Source organism: Rhinoraja longicauda, unplaced genomic scaffold (genome assembly GCF_053455715.1).
Source record: "Rhinoraja longicauda isolate Sanriku21f unplaced genomic scaffold, sRhiLon1.1 Scf001342, whole genome shotgun sequence".
NCBI lineage: Eukaryota > Metazoa > Chordata > Chondrichthyes > Rajiformes > Arhynchobatidae > Rhinoraja > Rhinoraja longicauda.
In genome coordinates, this window is record NW_027602557.1 from 7353 (window position 1) to 15964 (window position 8612).

General features: G+C 47.5%; 1 long non-coding RNA gene across 1 annotated transcript; it reads right to left on the reverse strand.

Annotated features, from left to right (window-relative positions):
* Nucleotides 1-683: 683 nt before the first annotated feature.
* LOC144591651 (uncharacterized) lies at nucleotides 684-4942 on the reverse strand. The gene is made up of 3 exons (XR_013546965.1): nucleotides 4840-4942; nucleotides 2805-2909; nucleotides 684-819 (listed from the first exon to the last, which is right to left on the reverse strand). It is a non-coding gene; the product is annotated as an uncharacterized LOC144591651 (long non-coding RNA).
* Between the last annotated feature and the right edge of the window lie 3670 nt (nucleotides 4943-8612).

An 8612-nucleotide genomic window follows, 5' to 3' on the forward strand; every position in this document is an offset into this window, starting at 1 on the left:
AGGCCGTGGACTAAACTAGAATTAACAAACTCATCAGGAAGGCTCGCTCCATCCTGGGGGCAGAGTTGGGTTCATGGGAGATGGTCTTGGAGAGGAGGATGCATCTCAAACTGCAGAGCATCTTGGACAATAACAGCTCACCCCCTCCATGACACACTGGTCAACCTGAGGAGCACCTTCAGCAACAGACTGGTTCCACCAAGTGGCAGTAGAGAACGCCACAGGAGATCATTTTTCCCGTAGCGATCAAACTGTACAACTCTTCCCCCTTCCGTCATGGAGTTGACTGACTCCCCTCCCCCCTTCCCCCTCCCCTCCTTCAACACCCCCGCTCCCCCCTCCTCGATCTTTGCACATCCCCAATCCTCCAATTTCATGCTTCATGTATCATGTGTTTTATGACTGTTGGCAGACCAATCTCCCTCCTGGGATAAATAAAGTTCAATGGTATGGTATGGTCGAGAGTTGAGCATGAAGGTCAGATGGGGAAAGTTTCACGAAGAAGGGATTAGTTTAATTTGGGATCATGTTTGACACAGACATCAGGTGCTAACATCAAGGACCTGTTCCTACGCTCCACTGTTTTATTTAGAATTATATTTCCATAGATGCATTTTCATTTTTCTTTCAACTGAAACAGCTCTTGAGCCAGATTGCAGCTTACAGGGACTCAGAACTAATTTTACCTGAAACTATTTGGCCGAGAAGCTGCAGAAGGCAGAGGAAAGAGCAGTCAAAGGTCTTCATTATATGCCACTGTCAGCTTATTCAAATAACGCAATAGGGTCGAGAAGGTAGCATGGTGACTTCATCTGAGAACTGAGAGAAGGAAAAGGAGCAGTATATCATAAATAACACATGTTATAATTTATATTTAGATGAGAGAAACTCAGTGGGTCGGGCATCTGTGGAGGGAGGGGACAGATAGTGTTTTGGGCGGGACCGTTTTATTGATGTGGGCAGTGTGGTTGATATGTTTTACATGGGCTTCTACAAGGACCCACACACGGAAGACTGGTTGAAAAGATAAGAGCCCATAACCTACGACGTCGTCGTTCTCAATCAAAATACTAGTGCGGTAAAGGAGACAAAGGTGGAGATGCAAGGAACTACATCTCCATCTGCGTCAACTGCATCGGAACAAAACCATGCTTTCAATTCACTGCACATCGTGTATGTGCATGTGACAAATAAACTTGACTTGACTTGGACTATCCCTGATCAGCCCTTGTCCATCTAAATGTATGTGTACCCTGTCCCTCAGAATACTCTCCAGGTACTTTCCAACTACAGATGTTCAGCTCGCCAGCCTATAGTTCCCAGCCTTTTCCCTGCAGGCTTCTCGAATCAGGGCACAACATTTGCCACCCTCCAGTCTTCCGGCACCTCTCCTGCATTTAATGACGACCTGTAAATTTCCGCCCGCGCTCCTGCAATTTTCGTTCGAGCTTCCCACAGTGTTCTTGGATATATCTGATCAGGCCCTGGAGATTTGTCCACCTTCATACACGTCAGGAACTTCAGATCCTCTTCGACTGTAACACTGACTGTTCTCCAGACATTTCCAGCGACTTCCTCAAGTTCCTCAGTCCTCCTGTCTTTCTCCACGGTAAAAACAGAGGAGAAATACTCATTGAGGATCTTGCCCAATTCCTGTGGCTCCACACAGAGTTGACCACTTTGATTCCTGAGGGGTCCCACTCTCTCTCTCTCCGGTTACCCTTTTTCCCCTTTATGTAAAATCTCTGGGGATTATCCACCAGAGCTAACATGCGTCCCATTTTTTCCCTCCTGATTTCCTCGTTTAGCTTGCTCCTTGGTTCCCGAAACTCCTCCAGTGATACACTTGATCCCAGCTGCTTATACCTGGCCCATGCCTCCTTACTCTTGACCAGAGCTTCAATTTCCCTAGTCATCCAAACTTCCTTCCGCTCAGCCTTGCTCTTAACACTTCAAAGACGTACAGGTATATAGGTTAATTGACTGGGTAAATGTAAAAATTGTCCCTAGTGTGTGTAGGATAGTGCTAATGTGCGGGGATCGCTGGGGGGCACGGACTCGGTGGGCCGAAGGGCCTGTTTCCGCGCTTAATCTCTAAATCTAAAAAAAAGGATGTTGCGAGAACATTAAAGAGGATGTTGCCCGGACTAGAGGGTATGAGCTATAGGGAGAGATTGAGTAGACTGGTCCTTGGAGAGCAGGAGGATGAGGGGTGATCTTGTTGATGTGTAAAAATCATGAGAGAAGTAGATCGGGTAGATGTGCAGAGTCTCTTGCCCAAAGTGAGCAAATCGAGGACCAGAGGACATAGGTTTAAGGTGAAGGGGAAAAGATTTAATAGGAAACCGTGGGGTAACTTTCTCACGGAAAGGGTGGTGGGTGTATGGAACAAGTTGCCAGAGGAGATAGTTGAGGAAGGATTTATCCCAACATTTAAGAAACAGTTAGACAGGTACATGGATAGGGCAGGTTTGGAGTGATCTGGCCCAAACGCAGGCAGGTGGGACTAGTGTAGCATGGACATTGGCCAGTGTGGACAAGTTAGTGTGAAGGGCCTGTTTCCACACTGTGTCACTCTATGGTTCTATGATTCTATGACCAAGATGTTCCATCTACTCTAGTCCTACCTGCCTGCAATTATGCCCATGTACCTCTGAACCTTTCCTATCCATGTACAAATCCAAATGTCTTTTAAATGTTGTTATAGTACCTAGGTTTACAAACAAAAGAATATAACATGATGCAGAATGCAGGGCTATTGGACCCACTCTGCTGCCTGGGACTAAGAAACCTATACCTCCTACCTCGACTCCGTCCAAGGACCTTGACAGTCTTTCCAGGTGAGGCAGAGGTTCACTTGCACTTCCTCCAACCTCATCCACTGTATCCGCTGTTCCAGGTGTGGACCCCTGTTTCTCGGCGAGACAAAGTGCATGCTCGGTCATCGTTTCGCTGAACACCTCCGCTCAGTCCGCCTAAACCTACCTAATCTCCCGGTTGCCAAACACTTTAACTCCCCCTCCCACTCCCACACTGACCTTTCTGTCCTGGGCCTCCTCCATTGTCAGAGTGAGGCCAAGCGCAAATTGGCGGAACAGCATCTCACATTTCGCGTGGGCAGCTTACACCCCAACAGTATGAACATTGACTTCTCTAACTTCAGATAGCCCTTGCTTTCCCTGTCTAAGTAGCTGCTGTATTCTCTCTCTCTCTCCCTTCCCAGTTCTCAGACCAGTCTGACTGACATTTTATCTCTGTTTGCTTTGTTGTCAGCTTCTCCAAGCTAACAATGATACATTTTACCTTTTCCTTGATCTGCAACTCTTTTGATGTCTCGTTTTACCCTTCCATAACTCCGTGCCTCCCTCTCCCCTGACCCTCAGTCTGAAGAAGGGTCTCGACCGGAAAATTCACTCATTCCTTCTCTCCAGAGATGCTGCCTGTCCGGCTGAGTTACTCCAGCATTTGTCTCTATCTTCTGAGCACAGTGGAGACCTTTAAAAACCAAAGCTGGTGTTAAGGAAGGAAAGACAACGCCCGAGTGAGACCGCACCTGGAGTGCTGTGTGCAGTTTCGGTCTTCAAATTTGAGGAAGGACATCCTTGCTATTGAGGGAGTGCAGCGTAGGTTCACTAGGTTAATTCCTGGAATGGCGGGAATGGCAAATTTGCAGATGACATAAAGCTGGGTGGCAGTGTGAACTGTGAGGAGGATGCTATGAGGACGCAGGGTGACTTGGACAGGTTGTGTGAGTGGGTAGATGCATGGCAGATGCAGTTTAATGTGGATAAATGTGAGGTTATCCACTTTGGTGGTAAGAACAGGAGGACAGATTATTATCTGAATGGTGTCAGATGGTACAAAGAGTTCTGGGTGTCCTTGTTCATCAGTCACTGAAAGTAAGCATGCAGGTACAGCAGGCAGTGAAGAAAGCTAATGGCATGTTGGCCTTCATGACAAGAGGAGTTGAGTTTAGGAGCAAAGAGGTCCTTCTGCAGTTGTACAGGGCCCGAGTGAGACCACAACTGGAGTACTGTGTGCAGTTTTGGTCTACAAATTTGAGGAAGGACATTCTTGCTATTGAGGAAGTGCAGCCTCGGTTCACCAGGTTAATTCCCGGAATGGCGGGACTGTCGTATGTTGAAAGACTGGAGCGACTGGGCTTGTATACACTGGAATTTAGAAGGATGAGAGGGGATCTTATTGAAACATATGATTATTAAGGGACTGGACATGCTGGAGGCAGGAAACATGTTCCCAATGTTGGGGAAGTCCAGAACCAGGGGCCACAGTTTAAGAATAAGGGGTAGGCCATTTAGAACGGAGATAAGGAAAAACTTTTCACTCAGAGAGTTGTAAATCTGTGGAATTCTCTGCCTCAGAAGGCAGTGGAGGCCAATTCTCTGGATGCTTTCAAGAGAGAGTTAGATAGAGCTCTTAATGATAGTGGAGTCAGGGGGTATGGGGAGAAGGCAGGAACGGGGTACTGATTGTGAATGATCAGCCTTGATCACATTGAATGGCGGTGCTGGCTGGAAGGGCTGAATGGCCTCCTCCTGCACCTATTGTCTATTTTGTAAACAAAGGGTGAGATCGCGATTACTTGAACACAAGGACATTTTAAAATTTGGGATTTTGCACGGTCTGGACAATCGGTGTTGTTTCTGGGATACGGGAAAGGAGGAGAATATGACGACATTTTGCCAACGCCTGCTCCACAATAGGAATTAAACAGAAGCACACGAAAACAGCCAGATGGTTAACGCAACATTTGTGAAACGACCGTCAGAAGGTCGTAACTCTCTTTTCCTTGCTCTCGTGGACGGGAAATTCAATAACGTTTTGCATTCGTTGAACGCTGAAGATAGACGATGAAAGCCGTTAGCAAAATTCCCATCAGACTCCCAGACAACAAAAAGGATATATCTTTTCACCTCCTCTCTACGACATTTGTTCACCGGATTCGAAGCCCCCGGAATCTTGGTTGCTGCAAACCTTTACACCCGCTTGTCCAGCTCGCTGGCGAGGAAGTCTAGTCCGTGAGATAGAGTTGCTCGTGTGTCCGGCCTGAAAAAGCAGATCGCCATTTGAAATATACAGCCACTCTGCGGCAGGAGACTGACCGCGACTCTGCCTTGTCACCAGTTACAAGTCCCAGCGTCTCCGGTGGGCGGCACGGTAGAGTTGCTGCCTTGCAGGGCCAGTGATCCGCGGGTATGGGGGCTCTTCTGCACGGACGGGTTTAATCCTGACTACGGGTGGTCTTCTGTACGGAGTATTTACACTTGGTATGAGTGCAGATTGTCCCGTGTGTGCGCAGAGGCCGCTTCAGCAAGTTCCCCCCGTTTCTCGCTTCGCTTCCATTTTGCACAAAACAACCCAAGTCCCACCCCTTTAAAAAAACAAAGGGGCCTCTAATTTCGTCTGTGAAGGGTGGCTCATCGACAAAGTAAACAGTGAAGGGCGATCTGGGCGGGCACGGTTTTCAGTTGATGCCACAAAAATATCCAGTGTTACAACTTGCAGCGTTTGACATTTTTGGTCTTCTTTCTTCCCCAACACCCCACGGGTCTGGGACGCTGACAATTTGAGGGAATTAATGGAAACAACATTAAATTAAAATGAAGGTAGACACAAAATGCTGGAGTAACTCAGCGGGTCAGGCAGCATCTCTGGAGAGATGGAATGGGTGACGTTTCGTATCGAGACTCTTATTCAGACTGATGTGACTGATTCTCTCCAGAGATGCTGCCTGACCCGCTGAGTTACTCCAGCATTTTGTGTCGACCTTCGATTTAAACCAGCATCTGCAGTTTACTTTCCTTCATAACTTAAATCGAATCGACTAGGAGGCTCAAAAAGGGGGAATCGAAGAGAGAGTTGGGAGGTCATGTCGCAGTTGTATAAGACGTTGGTGAGACCGCATTTAGAGTATTGTGTTCAGTTCTGGCTGGGCACCATGTTATAGGGAAAATGTTGTCAAGCCGGAAAGAGGACAGAGAAGATTTATTGCAATGTTGCCAGGACTAGAGGGTGTGAGCTGTAGGGAGCTGTACAATAGCCTGGGACTCTATCCCTTGGGTGCAGGAGGATGAGGAGTCATCTTATAGAGGTGTATAAAATCATGATAGGAATACAGTCTCTTGCCCAGAGTAAGTGAATCGAAGACCAGAGGATATAGGTTTAAGGTTAAGGTGGAAAGATTTAATAGCAATCTGAGGGGTAGCTTTTTCACACAAAGGGTGGTTGGTGGATGGAACAAGCTGCCAGAGGAGGTCGTTGAGGCTGGGACTATCCCAACGTTTAAGATACAGTTAGACAGGTACATGAATAGGACAGGTTTGGAGGAATGTGGACCAAACGCGGGCAGGTGGTACTAGTGTAGCTGGAGCATGTTGGCCTGTGGGTAAGTTGGGCTGAAGGGCCTGTTTCCATGCTGTGTCACTCTATCACTCTATGACAAAGAGAGGACAGGGATGCTTATCTCAAAACAATCGCAAGGAAATAAGGGAGCGGGAGAGTAATTGTCAGGGTTGCCATATCTGTGGAATTCTCAGCCACAGAAGGCAGTGGAGACCAATTCACTGGATGTATTCAAGACAGAGTTGGATGTGGTTCTTAGGGCTAATGGAATCAGGGGATATGGGGAGAAAGCAGGAATGGGTTACTGATTCTGGTTGATCAGCCATGATTATATTGAATGTCGGTGCTGGATGGAAGGTATTTCTGCACCTATTTTCTATGATTCTATGTTTCTATATCTAGAAATGAAAAACAGTCCGTAAATGTTTTTCTATCCAACGAGCACCTAAGGCAGAGCAGGAGCGGTACACAGGTCTGGGGTAATTATACAATTAATGTACATTGTGGGCTCATTGGGCACTGACCTCCTATGTAATGGTTTGAAGATTCCCTTGAAGATGATAGAAAACAGTATAAGAAGGCAGACACAAAATGCTGGAGTAGTTCAGGCAGCATCTCAGGAGGGAAAGAATGGGTGACATTTCGGGCCGAGACCCTTCTTCAGACTAGTTAGCGAAAAGGGAAATGAGAGATATAGACGAGGATGTTGAGAGATAGAGAACAATGAATGAAAGATATGCAAAAAAGTAATGACGGTAAAGGGGAACAGGTCATTGTTAGCTGCTTGTTAGGTGAAAACGAGAAGCTAGTGCGACTGGGGTGGGGGAGAGATGGAGAGAGCAGGAATGCCGGGGTTACTTGAAGTTAGAGAAATCAACAAGCAAGCTGTGAGCCGCCCAAACAAAATATGAGGTGCTGTTCCTCCAATTTGCATTTGGCATCACTCCAACAATGGAGGAGACTGAGGACAGAAAGGTCTGTGTGGGAATGGGAAGGAGAATTAAAGTTTAGCAAACGGAACATCAGGTAGGTCCAGGCGGACTGAGAGAAGGTGTTGAGTGAAACGATCGCCCAGTCTACATTTTGTCTAACCGATTTATAAGAGTCCTCATCTTGAGCAATGGACACAGTAGATAAGGTTGGAGGAGGTGTAAGTGAACCTCTGCCTAACATGAAAGGAAGAAAAGGTTTCAACCAGCATCTGCAGGTCCATCCTAAACACAATGTAGAACAGATCATTGTGACTGAGGAGAACGTGACAACGAAGCATAAAATTTAATCAGGGGACTCAGACTGGCCAGAGAACTAGGAAGGGGGAGGGGTGGAGAGAGAGGGAAAGCAAGGGTTACTTGAAGTTAGAGGTCAATATTCATACTGCTGGGGTGTAAGCTGCCCAAGCGAAATGTGAGGAGCTTACAAACATCAGTGTGGGAATGGGAGGGGAAGTTAAAGTGATGATGAGCAACCGGGAGATGAGGTAGGTTCAGGCAGAGTGAGCAGAGGTGCTCAGCGAAACGATCGCCGAAACTTCACTTGGTCTCGCCGATATTTAGTCCACACCTGATCCAGCGGATACAGTGGATGAGGTTGGAGGAGGTTGGAGTGAACCTCTGCCTCACCTGAAAAGATTGTCGTGGTCCTTGGATGGAGTCGAGGGCGGAGATATAGGGGCAGATGATGCATCTCCTGCGGTTGCAGGGGGAGTACCTGGGGAGGATGTGGTTTGGGTGGGAAGGGACGAGTCAACCAGGGAGTTGCGGAGGGGAACGGTCACTGCAGAAAGCAGGAAGGGGTGAAGATGTGAAGACGAGGCCAGTAGTGGGATCCCATTGGAGGTGGCGAAAATGTCGGAGGAATAGGTGCTGAATACAAAGGCAGATGGGGTGAAAGGTGAGGACTCTTGTCGCTGTTTCGACTGAGGGTAGGGGGGGGGGAGCGAGAGTGGAGATATCGAGGAGACCCTGGTGAGGGCCTCATCATGAAGTAGATTTTCAAAGTCTACAGAGAGACTTGGGTCTTTATTCTTTGGAGCGCAGAAGGTTAAGGGGGGCTTGATAGAGGTTTTTTTAATTTTAAGAGGGACGGACAGAGTTGACGTGGGTAGGCTTTTCCCTTTGAGAGTGGGGAAGATTCAAACAAGGGGACATAACTTCAGAATTAAGGGACAAAAGTTTAGGGGTAACATGAGGGGTAACTTTTTTACTCAGAGGGTGGTGGCTGTATGGAATGAGCTTCCGGTGGAAGTGGTG